Below are 26,819 nucleotides of genomic sequence, written 5' to 3'. Positions count from 1 at the left end.
AGGGTTTCAGATTCGTTGTACACTGGTGGTTCACATCAGCCCTCAGTCTAAAAGTTGCAAAGAGAGTGATTTGTCCACGATAACGGTGTCATGTGTAACCTCTCCATCTTCAGATCACCAGCTTTTCCAGAAGATAATACAAAAGGAAAAGAATGCATTCTGACATGTGATTAATTGGGACAGGTCGATGTTGGTTATGGCTGATGTGAAATCCTGGGTCTTTGTTGACTGAACAAACCTCCATATGAATGTTGAAGTTCCTTTGAACAATATTCCTGGATGATTCAGTGCCATATCAGTGTTTGTCCCAGCTAGCTCTAGAAGGAAGACAGTAGGATAGAGTATACATCAACAGAATCCCAGCAGTGTTCTTGTCACTCAGCTGCAGTAGCATACATTTGGAATTGGCAGACTGCTGGATGGGAAATGGAGGTAATGAGGTTGAGTTTTTATAGGCTGCAGCCACTCCACCTCTCTGCCCTCAACACCCAGCCTGCTGTAATGACCACATGGACAGAACTCTGTAATACAAACCAGGTCCTGGATGCCCTATTGTTCTTCCTACAACTGGCCTGTCATTGAAACAAGGATTTTTAGTCAGGAAGATCTACATTCATTGTCTTCATGGCTTGTTTGCAACAAGGAGGGAAAGCACAACAGCCAGCGGCCTGTGCTCCTTTCCCTGGAATGCCCAGATTGGCATTTTGCACCATATCTCTCCTTGCTTTGCTTGCTCCAACAGTGCCTCCATATTTTCATTCTTCCAGACACATCTTTGTGACCCAGTAGAATAGGAATTCACTCAGTTCCTAGTTGCCACTCTTTGAGACAGCACCCATTGCAGTCTGTCTGACAGTGAAAAAAATGGCCAGAATAAATGTTGTCACCTAAGAAGTTACACTATTGGTTGTTGTCTAATTGGCAGTACCCCTACTTTGAAGCAGTCTTGCTGCACAATGGCAGCAGTTTTCTTTATAATACCAAAGTTGACACTGAAACCAATGAGGTTGGACATTGAGCTGATTTGAAGATGGGCTCCTTCTACCAACCAAATCTATTTGTAGGCAGGAGAGCCTACAAATGGCAGGCAGAAATCCATGTGGGCTGTGGGCAAGAGCCCACTTTATCTGCTTCTTCCCACTGACATTTTTTCAGTAGCTGCTTTTCTTCCTTTTGTGTATATATACAGACAAGATGGAACAAAACTACAGCAAAAATAACCACTTTTTTTTTCTATTTCAGGAAACCAAGAATCTCTCTTGGAGGCTTGAATGTACCTGGAGACCAAGATTTCTTCAAACAATGGAAGATTACCAGTAAATATTAATTAAGCAGAGAGAAAGCTGCTAATGTAATAGAGTAAGTGAGTAGATGAATGTTTTGCCATCTATACTGCAGATCTGTTGATAACATATGGCCTGCAGCCTTTTAGAATGTATTTCTGAAAACGTTTATGCATTATGAATGTTCAGCCTTCCTGAATGGGCATGTGGAAAGTTTGTGGAAAGTTCCCTTACCCTCTCTGTCTCAGCATTCACACATTACTGTCAACCAAAATGACACAAAGAATTATCCAGGACTACTCAGAGGCAGTTCTCCTTGTCCAGTTTTTGCCTATGGTAAATTTTTGCCTCTTGGTAAATTTTGCCTCTTGCCAAAATGCCAGAAAATTCTGCACAAACACAATGATAGAAAATTCCTTGTGCATGCATGTACTAATGTTCAAGAAACAATATATGGGCTTTGTGGGGTGCATTTCTATCAGGCAGACTAACCAGGAATTGCAAATGGAGTTGCAACCAGAAGATAGTAGATAATATATTAAAATATCACAGATGGTTATCCAAGTATGTGGATTTTCTTGCAAAGGTGAGTTTAGTGTTAATCTTACATTCACATCTCTTTCTGTCTTTTTCTCTTACATTGACCCGCTATGTGTTTAGAGATATATGTTTTAGGTTTTCGGCAAAGTTTTGTTTGCTTGAATTGTGTCTCATATCAATCGGAATGTTCTCTTTTACCACAGTTCGTGAGAAGAAAGTCTGTATTATCAACATTTCACTTTTTTAGGATTTTTCTACAGCATTCCAAAGCTCTAGAATTTCAGCACTGTTGCCTGAAAACTGGATCTGTAGTACTGATTCCATTGGATCCAGTGGATCCTTATAGTGCCTATTCCACTGGATCCTTTAAGTCCATGGTGGTGAACTTCAACATCCAGAATCCCCAGCCTTTATTGTCAGTGGTAAAGGACTATGGGAACTGAAGTCCAAAACATCTGGTGTGCCAAGGATTCACCAACCCTGCTTTAGGACTTTTCAAATCTGGGTTTAGGCTTGGTTTTAGGATTGAAACAGCCTTAGTTGCTGTGGTAGACTTACAGTGAACCTGAACAGAGGTCCTGCGTGAACATTATTCATTCATCAATTAATTTACTCACTCATTCATTCAATTTATATGCCACCTTTCTCTTTTCTCTGACATAACTTAACAATAAATTAAAACAATAAAATGAAATGCAGTTCAAACACAGTAGAATGTAATATTGAAAAACAAATAAATTGACAATAAACAGAAAAAGCTGCCATTTAAAAACCTTTACATTTCAAATCAATAATAAACATGTAAATATGCCGCATCCCATAATAGCAGTTAACTTGTCCAAACTAATTAAATCTTGCCTAAAAAAGAAGATTTGCTCATGGTAGGACAAGAGGAAAGGGCCAACTTGGCCTTTTAGGAGCAGCCACTGAAAGGACCCTCTCTTGCATAAGGACCTCCCTTTAGATACAGTTTTATAGGTCATGATCAGCACTTCAAATTGGGTCTGATCAGCAATCAGTAAAGCCATTGTTATATAGGAGTTACATATCCCCTGTAGCTGATGCCAGTCAGCAATGTGGTGGTAGCATTTTTACCAGCGGAGTTTTCTGAATGCGTTCTAAAGGCAATTTTTGAAAGCTTCTGCTTTCACTAACAGGCTTTTAAACTCATTTGTTTTTATCTGTTTCTATTGAACTTTTGTAAGTGTACATTTTTTCTCATTGTCTGGTTTAATTCAGTGGAATGTTTATATTTTGTTTTTTGTTCTGTTTTGTTTTTGAAACCACTTTTGCAAATAATTAATCTGGTGTTAAAAATTCAGTCTAGCAACTGGAGACACACACACATTCTCCCATCTTGTTTTAAGTGGGTGTATGCTTTACTGGGTCTTTTTCAGAAATGAGCTAAAAATGATTGAAGCAGAACAAGTAACCAATATAATGACAAAAACTTCAAAGTCAAGTTATAATAGAACCAAATTCTGAAGTTGTAGACCTCTTTTTAAAGAATTAAATATAGTTAGCTACAGAGCTTTGTATGGAACTGTCATAATTAATAAGCACTTCTACACAAGACTTCGTTAAATATAGTGTAATCCTAATAGGAGTTGTTACATGCATTAATTAACTTGATTACATGAGACAGAAGAAGAAAATTCTAGGAGTAACCAAAGAAACTTCTGTAACTCACTGGTCTAATAGTAATTAATTTGTCTACTACAAAACACAGGTCCATCATTATGAATTTTTAAAGATAGCTAAATGCTTGTCCATAAGATCTGATTAATCTTTTAAGTTTTTTTAACCTAATTGTTGTTGTTTAGTCATTTTAAGGGTCTTTTCCTGGGAGTCTTCTCATCTCATGAGATGGCCAAAGTATTGGAGCCTCAGTTTCAGGATCTGTACTTCTAGTGAGCACTCTGGGTTGAATTCTTTCAAAATGGATGGGATTGTTCTCCTTGCTATCCAGGGGGCTCTCAAGACCCTCCTCTGGCACCACAATCCCAAAGGATCAATTCTTTGACGGTCACCTTTTTTATGGTCCAGCTCTCACTTCCATACATTGCTACTGGAAAAACCATAGCTTTGACTATGCAGAATTTTGTTGGCAAGGAAATGTCTCTGCTTTTTAAGATGCTGTCTGGGTTTGTCATCGCTTTCCTCCCAAGGAGCAGGCATCTTTGAATTTCGTGGCTGCTGTCACCATCTGCAGTGATCATGGAGCCCAAGAAAGTAAAATCTGTCACTGCCTCCATCTCTTCCCCTTCTATTTGCCAGGAGGTATGTGACCAGTGGCCATGATCTTAGTTTTTTTGATGTTGAGCTTCAGACCATTTTTGCGCTCTCCTCTTTCACCCTCATTAAGAGGTTCTTTAATTCCTCCTCACTTTCTGCCATCAAAGTAGTATCATCTGCATATCGGAGGTTGTTGATATTTCTTCCAGCAATCTTAATTCCGGTTTGGGATTCCTCTAGTCCGGCCTTTTGCATGATGTATCCTGCATATAAGTTAAAGAAGCCGGGGGACAATATACAGCCTTGTCGTACTCCTTTCCCAATTTTGAACCACTCAGTTGTTCCATATCCAGTTCTAACTGTTGCTTCCTGTCCCATGTATAGGTTTCTTAGATAAGGTGGTCAGGTACTCCAATTTCTTTAAGGACTTGCCCCAGTTTGTTGTGGTCCACACAGTCAAAGGCTTTTGCATAGTCAATGAAGCAGAAGTCGATGTTTATCTGGAACTCTCTGGCTTTCCGCATAATCCAGCACATGTTAGCAGTTTGGGCTCTAGGTCCTCTGCCCCTTCGGAATCCAGCTTGTACTTCTGGGAGTTCTCAGTACACATCCTGCTGAAGCCTACCTTGGAGGATTTTGAGCATAACCTTGCTAGCGTGTGAAATAAATGCAATTGTACGGTAGTTGGAGCATTCTTTGGCACTGCCCTTCTTTGGGATTGGGATGTAGACTGATTTTTTCCAATCCTCTGGCCACTGCTGAGTTTTCCAAACTTCTTGGTATATTAAGTGTAGCATCTTAACAGTGTCATCTTTTAAGATTTGAAATAGTTCAACTGGAATGCCATCACCTCCACCGCCCTTGTTGTTAGCCATGCTTTCTAAGGCCCACTTGACTTCACTCTCCAGGATGTCTGGCTCAAGATCAGCAACCACACTATCTGAGTTGTCCGGGGCATCTTTCTGGTATAATTCCTCTATGTATTCTTGCCACCTCTTCTTTATGTCTTCTGCTGCTGTGAGGTCCCTACCATTTTTGTCCTTTATCATTTCCATGTTGAAAGGTCTGCCTTGGATTCCTATTGAAATCATTTTTGAGATTATATCTCTTTACATCTTTTCCCACTCTTTTGTTGACTCTGAGGGCTACTCCATTCCTTCTACGGGCTTCTTGCCCAATAGTAGATGTGATAGTCATCTGAATTGAATTCGCCCATTCCTGTCCATTTTAGTTCACTGATGCCCAGGATGTCAATGTTTATTCTTGCTATCTCCTGTTTGACAACCTCCTGCTTCCCAAGGTTCATAGATCTTACATTCCAGGTTACTGTGCAGTATTTTTCTTTGCAGCATCAGACTTTCCTTTCACTTCCAAGCATGTCCACAGCTGAGCGTCCTTTTGGCTTTGGCCCAACCTCTTCAGTAGCTCTGGAGCTACTTGTACTTGTCCTCCGCTCTTCCTCAGTAGCATATTGGACACCTTCCAACCCGAGGGGCTCATCTTCCAGTGTGATATCTTTTATCCATATGTTTTTGATTATGGGGTATTCTTGGCAAAGATACTGGAGTGGCTTGCCAATTCCTACTCCAGGTGGGTCGCGTTTAGTCAGAACTCTCCACCACGACCTATCATCTTGGGTGTCCCTGCACGGCATAGCCCATCGCTTCTCCGAATTACTCAAGCCCCTTTGCTATGACAAGGCAGCAATCCATGAAAGGATTTTAACCTAATAGAAAGCACTTTATTATCTGGGTCGTTTATTAATGTGATTGTAATTATCAAACTGAATTAGACTGTAATATGTTTTGAATGAAATGGATAGGCCATTCCAGTAAAGAAAACTTTGGTTCCAGGCTGTGAAACATTGCCATTGTGTATTATAATTTTTCTTACTGGGGTTGAAAATGTTTGAATAGATATGTTTTTCACAATAACAGACAATAGCAGTACAAATCTAGACACACTTCCTCAGAAATAATCCATTTAAGTTGCACGAGACTTTATTTTAGATGAGAGAGGCTGCAATCCTGTACATGCTTATTATGGAAGATGTTGACTCCTATTGAAGTCAGTTTTACTTATTTCCTGAGTAAACTCAAAAATAATTGGACTGTTACCTGTGCAACAGATCAGTGAAATTTTGCGTGATTGCACTTTTCCTGTCATTTAATTTGATGTCAAATAATTTCTAAACCATATAAATTCATAGTTAGAAGTTTATAAAAAATATTCTAAGTACATGGGGAACACTCTATGGAAGTTGGTTTTATGCTGGCATAGACAGCACTGGTACCAGGAATAGAATAAGAGTTTACTTCAGTTCTAGATGCCCAGGAAATAGCGTTGATGGCCTCAGTCCCAGCCATGATCTGTTTATTTTGGCATTTGGAGATTCTGCAGTGAATTAGTTTTAAAATAAGTGTAAATAAAAATGACTTACATAATTACTTAAATATGCACAGCAGATTTTCACCCAATGATTCCATTACCTTGTAGCCAAATCTGAAGTAAGTCAATTGGTTTAGAAAACACTTAAAACAAAAATGGTTTTTGCTAATACAAAATAAACTTAAAACATAATCATTTTCCTGGTGTCAATACTCTTCCTTTGACAGTTAACATAACGGCATACAGTAGCAGTAAAATAAATTAACACTTCCATCTGAAATTCAGCACCTTGTGTAATTCCTGTTGCAGAGTTTTGAATTTCAGGTAAAATTCATTTTCCTACACAGAAGACATACAGGGATTCACAGAGGAGAATAGCTACAAGTTCCCCAGATAGTCCACCCTTTTCTCCTTAACTGGCATTTAAACTCTCAATAATTCACTCAGAGACATTTTAGGAGAAATAATAAAAAGTTATTTTCCTTACAGTTGTTTCAAATTAGAGACTTGTATATAGTGCTTTCTTTACTGCACTCATATTTAGCGGCCAGATATGGGCATGGACTGCTGGTTTGGTAGCTCTTGCTAGTTTGTGCTCTGGACAAACAAATGTTTGCCACTTCCTACCTTCACCTCCTCTGGTGGGTGCCCAGTCTGTGGCTGAGCCCAGAGGAAATGGCACAGGGAAACTGGGGTGCTGCATCTGAGTGGGTGCCTACTGGAGGAAGTGGGCTGGGAAAGATGAACCAGCACGAACCAACAAACTGTCTATTTGTGCCATTTCTATTAGCAACCACACATCGACAGCAAACAAACAACTTCCCTCAACTGATGAAAGAGAGGCAGGGGTCTTTTTGAATTCAAAGGTTGGAAGGAATGATTGGTTAGTGCTGGATGGATTTGCAATCGCTTCAGTCGAGAAACATTTCCTCCCAGTCACACAAACTACAGATAGCATGCAAGGTTGCAAATAATTCTCCAACAATTCCTGTTCAAAATTCCAGTGATAAAATCCCAGGTCATTAAATGGTTAAAGTTGAATTCTCTCTGTTTCTGTCTCTTTCTCATCCTCTGTGTGTTTATGTGTATTGACATGTGTTTATACATGTTCAGATTATATTAACTGCTAAGTATAGAAAAACACTGAGATTAAGTTAGATACTGTTCTTTCATCTTCAACTACAATCTGAGAGATCTGGAATTGCTAATTTCAGTGCTCTGTTGACCATGTATATATGTATATTTCTGACACATCATTTTGGAAATTGTGCCTGGTATTCAAAAATATGTAGATTAATTTTTAGTCTATTTGAGATTCAGACTGTTAGATACCATTTATTAAACTATTAAACAATGCAGTTCCCTTCTAAGTATAATATAATGTAAAACAAATGCAATAATGGTTACTAAAATGCTGAATTAAAATACAATTTCTGTGTCATCAAACCGAAAATAGTTTGAGTCCTCTGTCACATTAGAAATAACTAATTTTTCTTGTGTTAAACAAGGTAGAGATATAAATTTACTTTGAAACTGTGAAAATGGCAAGCCAAGTGATGTTGACATCAGCCTGGTGGGGTTTGCAATTGCTGAAATATCAACTGTTACTGTTCAATTCTAATGCTGTAAGAGAGCCTGCAGCTAAATAATACATTTCTGTTAGCAGTTATTTAGTACAATCATGAAATGCAAATACATTTACATAATAATTTATCTCTTGTAGAGTGTACTTACAGAGAATATAATTCTAAGTACAGAGAAGCAAAATGGCTCCAAATGGACAAAATGTTTGCATTACATGAACATTAGCATTCTGAAGTGCTTTATATAAATATAAATATATCTATTTATTTAGCTTGCCCCCACCACTGCCAATTTTGAGAGGGCAAATTTCTTGAATAACCAATGAAAACTTAGCCAAGTTATATTTTTATACTACAGTTCCCTGACTCCCCCCAGCAACTCGACTAGTGAGTATGCTGACTGGGGATTTAATTTAGTAATAATCGTGTGCTACCAGGTCAATGGCTATTTTTTTTTCTCAGAGTTTTCCAGGTAGAGGGTACTCAGAAGTGGTTTGCCATTCCCTTCTTCTGGGAGGGGCACCCTGGGGTTATGCAGCTTGCCCAAGACCACACAGACTCTATCTGCAAGAGGCACAGAGGGGGAATCAAACTCCCAACTTCTGGTTCTGCAGCCAGATACCTAAATGACTGAGCTATCCAGCCAGCTCTGGGAGATTTAGAGACCCCAAAATCTAACATTTCAAGTTCTGGTTTACTCTTTTCTTTACAGTTCAATCTAAAACACTATATGCATTGAAGAATTAACAGTGGAAGAAGTGATTTGAACATGTGCAGTGATGTTGCTATATTCAAGTTAGTTGTTCTGGAGTAAGAACAGCTGTGGGTTAATTCACATTTTATGATGCTCTTATCTTATTTTCATGTTTTTGGAAAAAATTATTTTCTTAACACTCACAAGTTGATTTAGTTCTTGAGTTCGGTGCCCTTAAAGTTCTGGGGCAAAGCCATAGTTCTCCCACTCTAGTTACAGGCCCGCTCGTTTGGTCACTGCTATTTCCCCATGATTTCCTTCTCTTTTTCATTCCTGCTAAAGCACTGCTTAATTTTATTGTCTGTTTATACTGGAGTTTAGCAGTTTGTGAAACTCCCCATTTGCAGTTAATGTCTTCAGGGACCACTTCTGGAAAGAAGCTTTCAAGTAGCACTAAATACTTTAAAAAAAAGTTTGAGCAGAGATGTGGACTTTTTACAGATTACATAAAGAGAATCTGCTTTGATACATAAAAGAGAAGTGGGTTTTTAAAGAGCTGTTTGGAAGCAAATTCTGGTAAGCCCATTTTGACACCAAACAACAGAAAAGTATATATAGGTGCTTGGGGGGGGGGTGAGCAAATGGCCTATCTGGAAGTGATGAGAGTGAATGGATCACCTGCATCAGAATCATATAGGCAGGTTGGAATCCTAGCTGCAGCAATAATTTTGGAACTGGAAAACATTTGCCATTCAAAAGGACGACAGTGTTTTAATGACAGTGTTATCACTTTTCTCACCCAATATGCTATCAGTGGGTATTGTGGTAAGACTATACAATCTGCTGCCTGACCCACTTTCAGATATTATTGTAAATTAAGTTACAAAATGAGGACATCAGTGTGCCTCTCTGGATAAAAGTTGATTTGTGGCAGGAAATTCATTGTTCTTGGTGGTATAGTTTCAACTATAACCTTTTATGTTATTCTGAAGGCTTTTTCTCTTTGGGTATTTGTTGTTGTTTAGTTGTTAAGTGGTGTCTGACTCTTCGCGACCCCATGGACCAGAGCATGCCAGGCCCTCCTGTCTTCCACTGCCTCCCGTAGTTGGGTCAAATTCATGTTGGTAGCTTCGATGACACTGTCCATCCATCTCATCCTCTGTCATCCCCTTCTCCTCTTGCCTTCACACTTTCCCAACATCAGGGTCTTTTCCAGGGAGTCTTCTCTTCTCATGAGATGGTCAGAGTATTGGAGCCTCAGCTTCAGCATCTGTCCTTCCAGTGAGCACTCAGGGTTGATTTCCTTCAAAATGGAAAGGTTTGTTCTCTTTGCAGTCCAGGGGGCTCTCAAGAGTCTCCTCCAGCACCACAATTCAAAAGAATTCTTTGGGTATAGAGATTTGTTTTACTTTATATTCTACCTTTTTTTATTCTGCCGGCTAAGGGTAATTGATTATGTAGTGAATATACAGGGCATCACACCGAGCAATTATATTAATAAGATGTCCTCTGAATTTCTAAATGAATTCTTAATACATATTATTTATCCTATTTTATAAAACTGTTAAAGAACTTTTAAGTTCATTTTTTAAAGGATTTAAACGCCACTTCACTGGCATAGTTTAAATTAGATTATTATATGGTAGCACTAGTCCACATTTATAGCTGATTTTCCATGGACTCCTTCAGAGAAACAAATAGTGAAGAATCTCCCTTCCCCTGCTTTGGCAATAACTTTATATAAGGATTGTTAGTCAGTGATGCTGCAAGTCTATCTCTCATTCCTGCCACTTTTGGAAATCCTGAGACTTATGCTATAGCATTTATTTAGGGAAGAAGCTAACGTCGAAAAACAGTAGATCAAAGGTCCATATTTTGAATGCAGAGGTGGAGGCTGACCTGAATGTCATTGCTTTTAGGTTTATAGTTCTAACTACAACTTTTTTGCTTCAAACTGAAAATTGTTTGCCTTATTTGGGAAATAATTACACCCACTTCAAATCATGACATACACAGAAAAGATAGAAGAGGTTGTATGTGAAAATTTCAGCATCAATCTAGGCATTCAAATAATTGCAATTAATATATGAAAATTTGATTTTTAAATACTCATAATTGTACCCAGCTGCATTCAAGTGCCCTTCTTCCTGCAGGGCGAGGAAAGATCAGCAGATTAATATTGTAACTGTCAACTCCCATCCGCTTGTCTGGTGGTGCTCTATTTTGCTTTGTCTTTCAGTAATTGATAATATTAATAGAACGGTCTTAATCCCATGACTGAGGTGCATTTACAATATTCTAACATCAGTAGTCAGTGATGTCCAGTGAATCTTCTGAATGCTGTAATGTTGTGGAAGTTGTTGCTACAGTAAGCCAACATTTCTGTTTTGCAACTGAGAGCTAAATCCATCACTCCTCCTAACTCCACAACATAGCTTTTTGAAATAACTTATGTTTACCACTTCCAAGTCATATAAGATCTTTTTATTTCAGCAGGTTTATTGTAACTGGAACGAACATTTGAGTCAACCCCCTATAACCATATGACATGGTTTTTAAGAGAATTGGCTTGTATGAGAAGGCTGTGTCTAGAAAATTGGCTAGGATATAGTGTTCATCCTCCCAGCATCTAGGAGGGTGATTTATGTTATATGCTTACATTCTCATTTTCATTAAACTCTTAGACATGTCCAATGGTACCAACAGGTGCATTTTTTAAACTTCTGTTGATACTGTCATTTGAATAATTTACATATTTTCATTTATTTTTGTTACTATTTTTGTATAAACTCCACAGCATCTTAGGGCAGAACATCCTGTTATGTGATTTTTAGGAACATTTTGTTTTTAGAAAATACAAATCCCGAGAGCATAATTCGGAAGAGGAGATTGGAATGGTTATATAGGAGTGAAATTCTTTGATCTTTTTGTTTCAGCCCCTTTCCTGATAAATAATGATTCCGCAAAAAAAGACTTAGATGTTTTATCTTAGAAAATATGAAATATGTCTAAAAAGAGTAATGGTACCAGTTATCCTAACATGTAGTTTTATCCTTGGATACCAGAATATGTCTGTTGATTATTCAAAGCTTCTTATACAGTGCATTCTTTTAGGGAGCACAATTACATGAGAAGCCTAGTGGGAAAGTTTACAAGACTCCCTGGGAAAAAGTCAGTACTTACAGAGGTATATCACTTTTTCTGATCCTGTTCCACAGTTCCCAGAGCTATTATCCCACATAGTTACTATCCTATATAGCGAGTAATTATTGGTATTCAATACCAGGCCTGTTCACACTTCTACCATATTCCAAAATAGTAAGATGAGAGAATAATAAGATGCAGAGGAGACTAGTGCAGTCTCAGGCCTCTGTGCTGGTGCAGTTAGCTGTGCTTTGGGAGTGGACTTGTTTGCCGGCCATATGTTTTAGCTTCCTTTTTTTCCCTATGGGGAAGAACATACAGAAGAGTCAACACCCTCCCCTGGTATTTACAGTTATAGCTGCAATTTTTTAAAATTTTTACTTCCTCATTTCCCAAAGGTAATTAAAATGTTAATTTTTAATTACATTAAATTTAGATTGTTTTTCATTCATCAATACAAAACAAACTGCAAAAGCTGATACAGTGGTGCCTCGCAAGACGATGAAAATTACGATGTTTTAAATGGGTTTTTTTCCGCTTTGCAATGATCAGTTCCCTGCTTCGGGAACTGATTCTTGCAAAACAACGATTTTCGGCCAGCTGATTGGTGGTTTCAAAATGGCCACTGGGTAAAAAAATAATGGCTCCCCGCTCTTTTCTGGGACAGATTCCTCACTGCACAGGCAGTGAAAATGGCCGCGCTATGGAGGATCTTCGCTGGACGATGAGTTTCAAGCCCATAGGAATGCACTAATCGAGTTTTAATGCGTTTCTAAGGGCTTTTTTATTTCGCATTATGACGTTTTCGTTCTACAGCGATTTCGCTGGAATGAATTAACATCGTAATGTGAGGCACCACTGTACTTCAAACATACAGTATTCATCCTCAACCACATCCTGTAACTATAGAAGTAAGCAGAATGTTATAGTTATAATGGGAAAAAATTGTGCTATCCTTTGCTACAGTCATAATAGAATACAGTTACACTTTAGCTTTTGGGGAAAGGAATTAATTTTAAAAAAACTAGTTACTTCTGATCTGTGGCCCATGCCACAGTCATTTATTTCAAGGCAGTATTAACATGGCACCATGACATGTAGTTCTCATGATACAAAACATTGTATTGGGACAGAGATGCCATTGCTTTTAATAAAGAAAGTGGGAAATGGGAATCTAAGTTCCCTCTGAATTGATGTACTGTAGTGTTTAGTTTGTCAGAATAAGATTGGAGAGAGCCATGTTGAAGGTCACACCCAGTCATGTAGTTCACTGGCTGATTTTGGACCTGTCACTACCTTTCACTATCTTTTTTGCTGTCATGCTGAAGCATGCCTTTGGAACTGCAACAGAAGGTGTCTCTCTCCGGACTAGATCAGATGGAAAGCTCTTTAATCTCTCTAGACTGAGAGCAAAGACCAAAGTCCAACTGAAATGCATGTGGGACTTCCTCTTCACCGATGATGCAGCCATTGTTGCCCACTCTGCTGAAGACCTCCAACAACTTATGAATCATTTTAGCAAGGCCTGCCAAGACTTTGGACTAACAATCAATGTGAAGAAAACACAAGTGATGGGCCAGGGTGTGGACTCACCTCCCTCTACAGTGGTGGCTTGCATTACGACATTAATTTGTTCCAGTGAAATTGCTGTAGAACAAAAACGTTATAAAGCGAAAATAAAAAGCCATTGAAACGCATTAAAACCTGGTTAATGCATTCCAATCGGCTAAGAACTCACCGTCCAGCGAAGATCCTCCATAGGAGTGGCCATTTTCGGGTGCCTGTGCAGCGAAAAATGTCTCCTAAACACAGTGAGGAGCCATTTTGAGCACCCGGAGGCCATTTTGAAAACCCGATGATCAGCTGTTTTGATCGTCGGGAACCGAAAATCGGTTCCCAAAATAGGGAACCTATCATCGCACAGTGAAATTCCCCCATTCAAAATGTTGTTTTGCAACCGCTTTTGTGATCGCAAAAACCTCGTCGTAATGCGGATTTGTCATTAAATGGGGCACCCGTCTTGCGAAGCACCACTGTATTACCATCTCCACAAAAAAATTGGAGGTTGTTCATAACTTTGTGTATCTTGGCTCAAAAATCTCCTACACTCTCTCCCTAGATGTCGAGCTGGATATACGCATTGGGAAAGCAGCTACCGTGTTCTCTAGACTCACAGAGAGAGTATGGCTGAATAAGAAGTTGATGACATAGACCAAGATCCAGGTCTATAGAGCCTGTGTTCTGAGCACACTCCTGTACTGCAGTGAGTCCTGGACCCTTTGTGCACAGCAGGAGAGGAAGCTGAACACGTTCCATATGCGTTGTCTCTGACACATTTTTGGTATTACCTGGCAGGACAAAGTTACAAATAGAGTAGTCCTAGATCAAGCTGGAATTTTCAGCATGTATACATTACTGAAACAGCTACGCCTACATTGGCTTGGGCATGTTGTGAGAATGGCTGATGGTCGGATTCCTAAAGAGCTCTTGTATGGAGAATTAGTGCAGGAAAATCGTGCCAGAGGGAGACCACATCTGCGATACAAGGACATTTGCAAGCGGGATCTGAAGGCCTTAGGAATAGACCTCAACAGATGGGAAAACTTGACATTTGAGTGCTCAGCCTGGAGGCAGGCGGCGCATCATGGCCTCTTCCAATTTGAAGAGACCATTATCCAACAGGCCAAGGCAAAGAGGCAGTCCCGGAAGCAGCAAAATCTGGGAGCTGGACAGGGGACAGATAGTATTCGTCTTCAGTGTGGAAGGGACTGTCACTCTTGAATTGGCCTTTTCAGCCACACTAGATGCTGTTCCAAGTCCTCTATACAGAGCACGTTACCATAGTCTCTCGAGACTGAAGGATGCCTAAGTACTATCTTTCAGCTCGAGACACTACACAGAGTTATTGTGAGGACAGAATTCCATCTTTTGATAATGCTACATTAATACAACCATATTAAAGCCTTTAAAATTGTTTGTAGAACTTTATTTCAGAACTGCTTCCTCCTTTGCAGTTTTTTGCAAGCTGTAGCCATATTTTTAAAAAAGCAAAGCGTTCTGCTTATATACCGCCCCATAGCACTTCAAGCACTCTCTGGGCGGTTTACAAGTTAATTATGCAGGCTACACATTGCCCCCCCCCCCAGCAAGCTGGGTACTCATTTTACCAACCTCGGAAGGATAGAAGGCTGAGTCAACCTTGAGCCGGCTACCTGTTAATTTATAGCATCTCAGGATGTGATCAGGTGATGATTAGACATGGACACTTCATATTTGATTCCCTGACGAAATGATACCTCCCAATCCCACCCTCCAGAACTGGCTGGGCCACTTACTGGGCACTCAGCTCTGTTGTCATCATGCCAATTGCAACAGCAGCCTGGCTGACTCTTCCCTGCTTCCCTGTGTAGCCAACCACTGCAGTGTGGAAGCAGAATAGGGATTCTCCCTGCTCAGTGGTTGGCTGTGGGGAAGGTCCAGCTGGGCTGCTTCTGCTAATGGTGTGACAACAATGACAACAACAGCAGTACAAAAGTACTGCACAGAGTCTGGTAAATGGCCCAGCGAGCTGGTTCTGGGGGGCAGGATTGGGAAATAAATATGAAGATACATGTCTAGTGGTTTATCCCATGTTTTAGAACACTTTGGGCATAGTCAGGATCAATTTGTTTTCTGGTGATTATGTGGCATACAGTGGTGCCCCGCTTGACGATTACCTCGTTAGCTGAGGAAATTGCTTAACGATGAAGTTTTTGCGATCGCTTTTGCAATCGCAAAGTGATGTTTTAATAGGGAAAAATTGCTTCATGATGATCAGTTCCCTGCTTCGAGAACTGATTCTTTGCTTAACGACCATCAAAACAGCTGATCATCGGGTTTTCAAAATGGCCACCCACTGTGTAAAATGGCTCCCCGCTGTGTTTTAGGACAAATTCCTCGCTTTACAGGCACCGAACATGGCAGCCCTATGGAGGATCTTTGCTGGATGCTGAGGTATTTCACCCATTGGAATGCATTGAACCGGTTTTCAGTGCATTTCAATGGGATTTTTACTTTCACTTGATGACGATTTCGTTCTACAGCGATTTTTGCTGGAACGGATTATCCTCGTCAAGCGAGGCACCACTATATAGGCAATTAGGAACCATTCCAACTATTTTGGGTTGCTGGCAAGAGCTACTGTTCTCTTTTTCTGAGTTCAGTTTTCCATATGTTTGATTGCTAGTATTGAACTAAAGTGGTGCCGGTAGGTGTTTCATGTCACTTGGGTGTCAAGCCAATGTTAGTGGTATACTAGCTCTCAATAGATTTTTTAAAATGCAGTCTTCTTCCACTCCCCTATGGAGGGGAAAACAAAAGAGGATGCAGGGGCATGGAGGCAGAGAGGAACAACTGGGGTACATATGGTTGCTTTGAGATGTTATATGATTTCTTGTCCCAAAATCACCTGGTGCTTGAGTGTGAACAAAAGTATCATTCTAAATGGCATACTGCACCTCAAATCAACCCTGTTTAGCCTGATACAGCCTGGGAGAACTTGACTGTCTAGTTGTACTTTCAGTATATGATAAGGGAAAGTCTTCAGTACTATTGCAACTGGTTGGAATGTTTGTTTTGAAATACAGTTCATAGTCCTTTCTTTTTAATGCAGTTTTGTGTTTTTTCCTTGGAGGTTGCAAAAAACAACTTAGATGCAGTTTAATTTCTTTAGAGTGTCCCAATATGAAAACACGTCCACTTCTATCAGTCTCTCCTGACAGGTTTTGTTATTTCATGTTGACAACTTATGTTTTCACATTTCACCTGCAGATTAGTGCACTAAGCTGAAAGATGAATTGTGAGCCTCTCTGGCCATTCAACATCTTTGTGCTGTCAATTTGCAGCTGCCAGAACCAAGATGAGGACAAGGTGAATAAGGTGGTTTCTTCAGTCAATTTCTTGATCAGCTGCTTTGTCCAAATCTCAAGAAAGGTAGAGCTGTGAAGGTGGAGACTGAATCCCATTGTCTTCCAAGGTCATAGCTGTATTTTAAGCATGCCAGAGTAAAGCATTGGGAAAAAGTGGGGAGGGGTAAGATGGAGAAAAGAAGTCCACATGGGTTGGATGAAGCAGTCCCATGTACAGCTCTGAGCAGTTGCCCATTATTTACCTTCATAGATTAAGTTTGTTTCATTTCCCATTGACTCAAAAATTCTCAGATTGTTGGGTGGGCTCAACAGAGAGGTCCATGACTGACAGAAAGTAAAGTCTGTGATTTCTAAGTCCTACTGTGTCTGTTGTTGTTTTTTTTTTTTGAAAGATAAAAGCTGCTGTGATAGGGGATGAATATGTTCGGGGGCTATGTGCCATTTCTCAAATAAAGTTGCTGCATATTTACTAGTACCATGGTGCCTCACAAGACGAATTTAATTCGTTCCGTGGTTAATGTATTCCGAAAAATTCATCTTGCAAAATGCATTTTCTCATAGGAATGCATTGAAATCTAATTAATGCATTCCTATGGGCAAAAAAAAAAAAAAAGACAGAACAAAGTCAAATTTGGTTTACAAAGGGTTTATTAAGTGATCTTTAAAGCCATACATATTGTGCAGATGATTTAAAAAATTTCAATGAAAAAACTTCAACTTTTTAAACATCATAGAAAAACATTTAAAAAATCAGTAAACATGAGGCAGGAACAAAAAACGGAAAACATTTGTCTTGCGAAGCACGGCCATAGGAACATTTATCTTGCGAGTCATCAACCCCGTTGCCAGAACCATTTGTCTTGCGAGTTTTTTGTCCTGCGAGGCATTTGTCTTGCGAGGCACTACTGTATATTAATAATGCATGTCAATTCAGCCAGTATTAGTCTTATAGGAGAAACATGTTTCTCCTAGAGCAGTGGGTCTCAACTGAGGGTCCCAAACATTCTTGGACTGCAGCTGCCAGAAATCCTGGCCAGCACAGCAAGGGATGAAGGCTTTTGGGAATTGCAGTCCAAGAACATCTGGGGACCGCAGTTTGAGAACCACTGTCCTAAACTTGGGTAACTCAGGGGTTTTTGGACTGCAACTCACAGAAACCCTAGCCAACACAGCTGGTGATAAAGGCTTCTGAGAATTGCAGTCCAGTAGCACCAGGATTACTGAAGTTTGGGAACCACTGTCCTAGAGCATTTTTGTTTTCTCATCTGAGGAAAATAACAGAAAACTGCACAGGGAAGGGTGAATGAACAGCAACATGGCTACAGTCTTGTTTAGTCCCTGTTCAGTTCTACCTTAGTTTAGACATAATTGTGCCTTTGCATATGAAAGAAATCATTAATGATATCCCCATAATATATTCACTTGGCTTACAATGTAGGAAATATATAGCTTAATGAAATCATTAGATTTCTTGTTAGGGTACTGATGCTAAGACACCTGGAAAGGTACCTAGACATTACTTCCCATTTCTTTCAGCCTGCTACAGCTGCTAGAAAAGAATGACCCAGTTTCTTTCCAGATTCCCCAGCATGCAGGCTAATCATGCTTTCAGTGAAAGATGGATATGGGACTCTTAGGAGTGATAAGGCACTCAGATCCCTCTGTGGGTGCCAACTGTGCAGTGTAATGGCCAGAGACATTGCCCTACATGAACACAATATGCTCCAATCAGTGGGTTGATTGGGGACTGAAAGCAGGCAAAAGAGTGCATTGATGCTTTATGGGGATCCTTTTCTACATGTGCAGATCTAAGATTTGTAGTTTCAGATGAGCTGGGCTTTGCTACTAAAGCTTTAAAGACAATTGCATATGTTCCCAGAAGGCTTGTAGCAAGTATTCCTTGCTACAAGCCTTGTGCACCAGAGCACAGAGTGCTGTCCTCTGAAGATGCCGGCCACAGAGACTGGTGGAACATTAGGAAGAACAACCTTCAGAACACAGCCAAAGAGCCCAAAAAACCCACAACAACCATTAGATCTCGGCCGTGAAAGCCTTCGCGAATACATTATTCCTAAGAAAGTTAGGACTTGCAGCAGGTATTCACTCAAGACAGGGACTGGAACACAAAAACTAATTTAAATCCTGAATTTCACAAAAGATGATGTTAACAATAAAATGCAAATAAAATTAGCAAATTATAATGAAAACATTGACATTGATTGATTAAAATTGATTAAAATATAATATAATCAGTAAAAATAAATAAAAACACAGATAAGAATGGGTCAATAAGAAAGAAATAACAGCACAGATCAGAAGAAAACCTACCTGGTTAGATTCCAAAAGTTTGTCTGTATGGAAATATTTTTGCCTGTCAGTGGAAAGATAACAGAGGTGAAGGTAATATGGTCTCCCATGGCAGTAAATTCCTTAGCTTGAAAACAGCCACTAAGCATGCACTCTCACAAACAACCAAGTACAAGGTACTTCTTGGTAACAGATGTCACCTATAAAATATTAGAAGTATCCAAGTCTGAAACGTTTCTGGGTGCAAACAGTGCAAAAGGCTGGTGACCAGATGTACTATTTGGGGAAATGACTAATGTTTTTTTACTTAAATCTTTGTGTAGAAGGTTTAAAATAGAGTGGGATAAGGGTTCATTCAGTTCACCGACAAGTTGATTGAGAGGTTGGTGGTGGACCAGTTGCAGGCATTCCTGGGGAAAAAAAACAGCTCTTTAGATCCATTCCAGTCTGGGTTCAGGCCATGGCATTGCACTGAGATGGGATTGGTTGTGCTGCATGATGACCTGTTAAGGGAGGCTGACCAGGGCAATATGACCCTGTTGGTCCTCCTTAATCTCTCAGCTGCCTTTGGTACTATTGACCATAATAGACTTTTGATACAGAGTTGGGGGTTGATGGCCTTGCATTGAGCTGGCTCTGGTCCTTTTTTTGGTAGTTGACTCCAGAAATGGCAGCTTGGAAAGGCTGTTTTTCACCCCATGGGTTCTCAGAGATCTATCATCTCCCCAATGCTATTTAACATCTACTTAAGGCTGCTGGTAGTGGGCATCAGAGTATTAGGAGCTTTGTGTCATCAGATGTGGCAGATTATATGCCAGTCTGTCCATTTGCAGTGGATGCTGCAGTTCTGAACTGGACAAGAACAGGCAGAAGCTGAATCCAGACAAGATGGGAACCATGTTGTTGGACAGTATTTCCCCTAGACTTGGAGGATTTACAGATCAGGTGCACAGTTGGGTGTGACTCTAGACCCCACATTGGTAATTGAAAAACAGGTTGCTGCAGTGCACTTTGCCTTTTTTCAGCTTTGGTGAATGACCCAGCTGCATTCCTGACTAGATGACAGTTTCATAACAGCATCAGTACATACACTGGTATTTTCCAAAAATTGATTACAGTCAATACAGTCTACATGGGGCCTCCCTTGAAGCTGGTACAAAAGCTTCAGGGTATCCAGAATGTGGCAGGCAGTCTGATAGTTGGGGTGAGGAAGTTTGATCATATAACTCCAACTCTGGTTCTCCTTCACTGGTTACTAGTTCATTTCTGTGCCAAGTTCAAGGTTCTTGTTCTAACATATAAAGCCCTAAACAGTTTTGGACCTTGTTACTTGTCTGAATGAAAAGAATTTATTTATTACGGTCACAAAACACTGGTTGTAAAACATGGGGAGAATAAAACACAGCACCTCTACAGCTATCCCCCGGGCCATTGTCCCTTTGGTTGGGACCATAACACCTCTCCATGCTAGACAATAAACCACCCCCATGCCAAAACCAGTCAACCCCGTGAGCTCAGGAGACTACAAGGGAGCGCTGTGCCATTGCTGCTGCACAAAATCTTGCTGCAGAGCATGTAATAAGGGAGCCTTGATCAGAAAGAAGTAGTTTGATGTAAAATTCTTCTGATCTCCCTGGATATCTGAGAATGATTGGGCTCAGGAGGTTGGTGCATAGATCTCTATAGAAAAGACATGACCTACGGTTTCCACTTGGCCATCATTACATGGACACAGGCAACTCGAGATAGGTGTATGTTGAAATCTTCCCTCCATGAGCTCAGAGGGTAAAACATTAAGTCTCGCTAATGTGAAGGCTCTTCTGGTCTTTGTTGACATTGTGATTGTCAAATATGCAGATATTGTAAAGGCATTATTAGTGGGTCAGGCACTCCCATTTGTTTAAGAACTTGCCAAAGTTTGTTGTGGTCCACACAGTCAAAGGCTTTTGCGTAGTCAATGAAACAGAAGTAGATGTTTTTCTGGAACTCTCTGGTTTTCTCATAATCCAGTGCATGTTAGGAATTTGGTCTCTAGTGCCTCTACCCCTTCGAAATCCAGCTTGTACTTCTGGGGGTTTTCGGGCCACATACTGTTGAAGCCTACCTTGTAGGATTTTGAGCATAACGTTGCTAGTTTGTGAAATGAGTGCAATTGTACTGTAGTTGGAGCATTCTTTGGCGCTGCCCTTCTTTGGGATTGGGATGTAGACTGATTTTTTCCAATCCTCTGGCCATTGCTTGACTCTTACTTTTACTTAGTTTTTTGTTCTGTTTTCCATCTTGATCAATACTAACATGGTCAATTTAATTCATGCTTTTAATTGTTTTATGAATAATTTTATTGTGACCCGCCCAGAGTAGACATATTCTAGAAGGGCAGGATAAAATCTAATAAACAAACAAACCAACAAACAAACAAACAAATAAATTGCTGAGTTTTCTATACTTGCTGGCATATTGAGTGTAGCACCTTAACAACATCATCTTTTAAGATTTTGAATAGTTCAACTGGAATGTGATCACCTCCACTGGCCTTGTCGTTAGCCATGCTTTCTAAATCCCACTTGATTTTGCTCTCCCGGATGTATGGCTCAAGGTCAGCAACCACACTATCTGGGTTGTCCGGGACATCCAGATCTTTCTGGTATAATTCTTAATTCTTCTGTGTATTCTTGTCACCTCTTCTTGATGTCTTCTGCTTCTGTGAAGTCCCTACCATTTTTGTCCTTTATCATGTCCATCTCTGCACAAAATGTTCCTTTAATATCTCCAATTTTCTTGAACAAATCTCTGGTTCTTCCCTTTCTATTATTTACCTCTATAAAGTGGTGCCCCGCATAGCGAGGTTAATCCGTTCTGGATTAACCCTCGGTATGAGGAAACATCGCTAAACGGGACGCAAAATGCCATTGGAATGCATTAAACTTAGTTTAATGCGTTCCATTGGCTTCTATTCTCACTGTTAAGCAAAGTTTCCTCATAGCGCCGCCATTTTCACACCCTCGCTAAGCGAGGGCAGAGTGCGAAAATGGTTGTGGCGGCCATTTTGGGTCGTCCGGCGGCCATTCTGGAGCCACCAAACAGCTGATTTCCTGGAGTTGCAATGCGGAGATCGGTAAGCAATGCGAGTTTTGGCCATAGAGACCATCAGTAAGCGATCGCATTAGCGATCTCAAAAAAGAGATCACTATGCGATTTTGACGTTATACGGTGCGCTTGTTAAGCGAGGCACCACTGAATCTTCACACTGGTCGTTTAAGAAGGCCCTCTGGTCTCTCCTTGCTATTCTTTGGAAATTTGCATTCAATTTTCTGCAGCTTTTCCTATCTCCCTTGCATTTTGTTTCCCTTCTCTTCTCTCCTATTTGTAAGGCCTCGTTGGATAGCCACTTGGCTTTCATGCATTTCCTTTTCTTTGGGATGGTTTTTGTTGCTGCCTCCTGTACAATGTTATGAGCCTCCATCCATAGTTCTTCAGGCACTCTGTCCAGCAAACTGAGTTCCTTAAATCTGTTTTTCACTTCCACTTTGTATTCATAACGGATTTGGTTTAGATTATACCTGAGTAGCCCGGTAGTTTTTCCTACTCTCTTCAGTTTAAGCTTGAATTTTGTTATAAGAAGCTGATGATCAGAGCCACAATCAGCTCCAGGTCTTGTTTTTGCTGACTATATAGATAGAGCTTCTCCATCTTTGGCTGCAGAGAATATAATCAATCTGATTTCAGTATTGCCCATCTGGTGATGTCAATGTGTAGTTGGAAAAGAGTGTTTGTGATGACCAGCTTGTTCACTTGACAAAACTTTATTAGGCTTTGCCCTGCTTCATTTTGAACTCCAAGGTCAAACATACCTGTTGTTCCTTTTATCTCTTGACTCCCTATTTTAGCATTCCTGTCCCCTATAATGAGAAGAACATCTTTCTTTGGTGTCAGTTCTAGAAGGTGTTGTAGTCTTCATAGAACTAGTCAGTTTCAGCCTCTTCAGCTTCGGTGGTTGGTGCATAAACTTGGATTACTGTGATGTTGAAAGATCTGCCTTGGATTCGTATTGAAATCATTCTATCATTTTTGAGATTGTATCCCAATACAGCTTTTCCCACTCTTTTGTTGACTATGAGGACTACTCCATTTCTTCTATGGGATTCTTGCCCACAATAGTAGATATTATAGTCATCTGAATTGAATTTGCCCATTCCTGTCCATTTTAGTTCACTGACGCCCAGGATGTCAATGTTTATTCTTGCCATCTCCTGTTTGACCACATCCAGCTTCCCAAGGTTCATAAATCTTACATTCCAGGTTCCTATGCAGTATTTTCTTTGCAGCATTGGACTTTCCTTTCACTTCCATGCACATCCGCAGCTGAGCGTCCTTTTGGCTTGGGCCCAACCACTTCATTAGCTCTGGAGCTACTTGCACTTGTCCTCCGCTCTTCCTCAGTAGCAGTTGCCATACACATGTATGTTAAGTGTGGCTACACTTTATACATCTCATTAAATGGACCCTTGCCTATGAAAGTTCTTATCAACCCATTTGTCATAAAAAATGCTACAAAACTCTGTGGCTTTTGCTGCAGCACACTAATGTAGTTGCCATTCTGTAGAATGATAAACTGGCATACAACAAGAGTCGTGATATTCATTTGTGTTAGGATGAAATCACAAGAACAAGAAAAATTATCTGTCTCCAACCATGGGACATTTTTGTTCCAGGGATTGTAAAATAACAGTTGTCCTTGGGTACAGAACCATGGCTCCCTTTGAAGCATTTCAAGCCTGGCTGGCAGTCTTTCTCCCCAAGGAATGTTGTACTGAAAATGCTTTTGCTTATAGTGCACATCTGTGATACTGAATTTGCAAAGTTCTCTGTGTTGCTAGATGCTTACCTGCTCACAGTGTATTTCAGAGGACTGTTTGTCATTGGAGCGACTTTTTGTTTATAAACCTGAGTCTGTTAAATGCAAAGTGCTGTGTTAAGGCAACATTACTGTTGAAATTTATACTCAAATGCCAAGAAGTTCAAAGTTATCATTCCCCTGACAACCATACCGTGTTCCCTTGCTCAAGCCTGATATGTTTTTATTACAATGTCTGTGTAGAGACTTGTATACAAAAATTGACAAGAAACTGCAGTCTCTGTGCAATTCTGACATCAGGTTTGGGGTTTTGTTTCAAAACTGTCAGTAAGATAGTGCTGTTAAATAATATCCTGTATCAATCTTCCCTTCATATGCAAAGGGCATAAAATCATTCCACCATTATGCATTTTAATTACTTTAATTAATGCATTTATTTTACATTAATAGTGGCAGCAAGTCTCTGGAGCTTAAGGTTTTTTTTCCCAGCCAGCTTGGCAGTTTGACTGTCAAATGTAGGTATAAGAGTTCACAAAGCAAATGGAAGAATGTTGCTCCTTCCATAGGACTTGTAAATGTAGGTCAGATGATTTCATTCAGTTGAGGAGAGTTGATCAGAGTTAGCATGGGGAACTGTTGGGACAAGTAAGAAGATTTCCCCCAGATTTCAGTTTCTCTTGAAATTGTGTATTTATTTGGTCTGTTACCCATATTATCTCATAGACATGGGGGGGAGGAAGTGCACACTCTTACTACGTTCACTGTCTTAAACAGGAAACTTTAGTGAACATGTGGCATCGATTAGGAAAGAAAGGACAGAGAATACTCTGTCTGTCTGTCTGTCTGTCTGTCTGTCTGTCTGTCTGTCTGTCTGTCTGTCTGTCTGTCTGTCTGTCTGGATAGATAGATAGATAGATAGATAGATAGATAGATAGATAGATAGATAGATAGATAGATAGATAGATAGATAGATAGATAGATAGATAGATAGATAGATAGATAGATAGATAGATAGATAGATAGATAGATAGATAGATAGATAGATAGATAGATAGATAGATAGATAGATAGATAGATAGGACTTGAAAATTTTAGAATGTCTCACCAGTCAGTCAAACATTTCACCAGTGAACATGACTGGACTATAGCCGTGCAATTTATGTTAACAAATTTGTTCACTTTTATTTCTATGTAACAATGCGTATAAAACCGAAATAAATTGTATTACATACACCAGGGGTCTCAAACTCAATTTATCTGTGGGCTGCTGGGGGAAACGTCTTTTGAATCCATACCATTCATCCAGGGTTTCTGAATTATATCTTCTTTGCCTTGTGTTTCAAAAGGTCTTTGTAATGAGATTCAAGTACACTTACTTCCTTTTTATGTCCTTTAAATTGTAACGTCGCCTTGGATCTCTTTGGGGAGGAAGGAGGTGTATATATATATTAAATTAAATGATAAATTAATTAATTAATAAGTAGATTTCTGTACAGTTCTCCAGCTGTGGAAAGGTAGGGAGCTGGCTTCGTCACTTGTATGCCTTTAAAAATTTTTTTATTATTCTTTGTCTTTTCCTTTGTCTTCTGCTTTTCGGTTTGCGTGGTTGAGGGTGGGGGAATTAGAATTTCCCACCACTTCCTGCCTTGGACTGCAATTTCCAGAAGCCTTTACCACCAGCTGTGCTGATTCCCAATCTAGTGTCCCCCCAGGTGTTCTTGGACTGCAACTCCCAGAAGTCTTCACTAGCTGTTTGCCAGCACAAGAACCAGTTCAGGGACATCTGGGTGACCCAAGATTGCGAATCACTGATTTATGCCCTTGGACTTTGGTTGCTTTATTACCTGCATGCCTGTGGGGTCATGAAGCTTGTATTTTGAATGCCTTTCTTTTGAATGTCTCCAGCAAAAATGAAACTGAAAGCAAAAGCGCCCGCCTCGTAAGGAGCCATGGTTCCCTCCCACCCTAGAATGTGTCCTCGTCCAGTTGAAATTGGGAGCTGGGAATCTCCATATTCTCCAGCATGGGACTACCCTACATTCTCCTGCAGAGCTATATCTCTATGTGCCACTCAAACTCTCTTCTCACGCGAAGAGGGAAGTTTTCCTTTTGCAATGGGAGAGGGTGGGGAGGACTGCAGGATTAGAGAGACAGGCATAGGGGAAGGAGGCAAGCAGAGAGGGAACTGTGACTCGTCGAGCAGCATTTTTCACTTATCACAGACAAGTGACCGAGTGCATTTTTCAATCCGTGTAGATATAGATAGATAGTATATACAACCACATACTCTAAATATACAGTCCATGTGCACACATATATAATCAAACCTCCTTCCAATATCATTTCTAACCACATCATTCTCTCTTCACTTGAGTTAAAGAGACAACATTGTTCCATTATTTTCTACAGATTCTCAATAGAACTACATCTGCTCATTGAGGTGTCAAAGATTAACAAAACACTAGCTTGTTTTGCCCCAGTCATGTCTTATTCTGCAGATGAATACAGACAAAACTCTTCTTTTCCTTTATAACTGTTACCTTTTCTTTCTTCTCAGCCATCCTGACTGTCCCATAATCTCTTAGTTAAAAAGACAGGAAAAACATAATTCAGTGTTACCATCAAAGAAAGTGGATACAAAAAGTGTGAGAAATAACCAATGACATAATCCCAATGTCCTTCCAAAATATTAATTTATGGATTCCTGCTACAGACTACTACAATGTTGTTATTGTTGTTAACATGTTGATAGTATTATCGTTACTATTTTTTCCTATCAACAACAGCAGAGACTGGAATATTTTATCATTTTTGAATTTGCATTCTCAGTTCTTGAATAGAAATTAGAGTTATAAATCAGTTCTGAACAGCTGCAGTTATGCT

The 26,819-nt window shown here is 39.9% G+C and overlaps 1 protein-coding gene across 14 annotated transcripts in view; it reads left to right on the top strand.

Moving 5' to 3' along the window:
• Positions 1-26,819, top strand: part of ZNF385D (zinc finger protein 385D) — a 528,097-nt gene that overhangs the window by 43,465 nt on the left and 457,813 nt on the right. For 13 of the 14 annotated variants that reach the window (XM_078377271.1, XM_073003387.2, XM_078377270.1 and 10 more), the window contains exon 2: positions 1,243-1,363. The gene's annotated coding sequence lies outside the window, so the exon portion shown is untranslated. The remainder of the gene's footprint in view (positions 1-1,242; positions 1,364-26,819) is intronic. The other variant, XM_078377266.1, reaches the window with a different exon arrangement.

Source organism: Pogona vitticeps, chromosome 6, assembly GCF_051106095.1.
Source record: "Pogona vitticeps strain Pit_001003342236 chromosome 6, PviZW2.1, whole genome shotgun sequence".
Lineage (NCBI taxonomy): Eukaryota > Metazoa > Chordata > Lepidosauria > Squamata > Agamidae > Pogona > Pogona vitticeps.
Note: the sequence above shows the minus strand (reverse complement) of the source record. Positions and strands in the feature narration are given on the sequence as shown.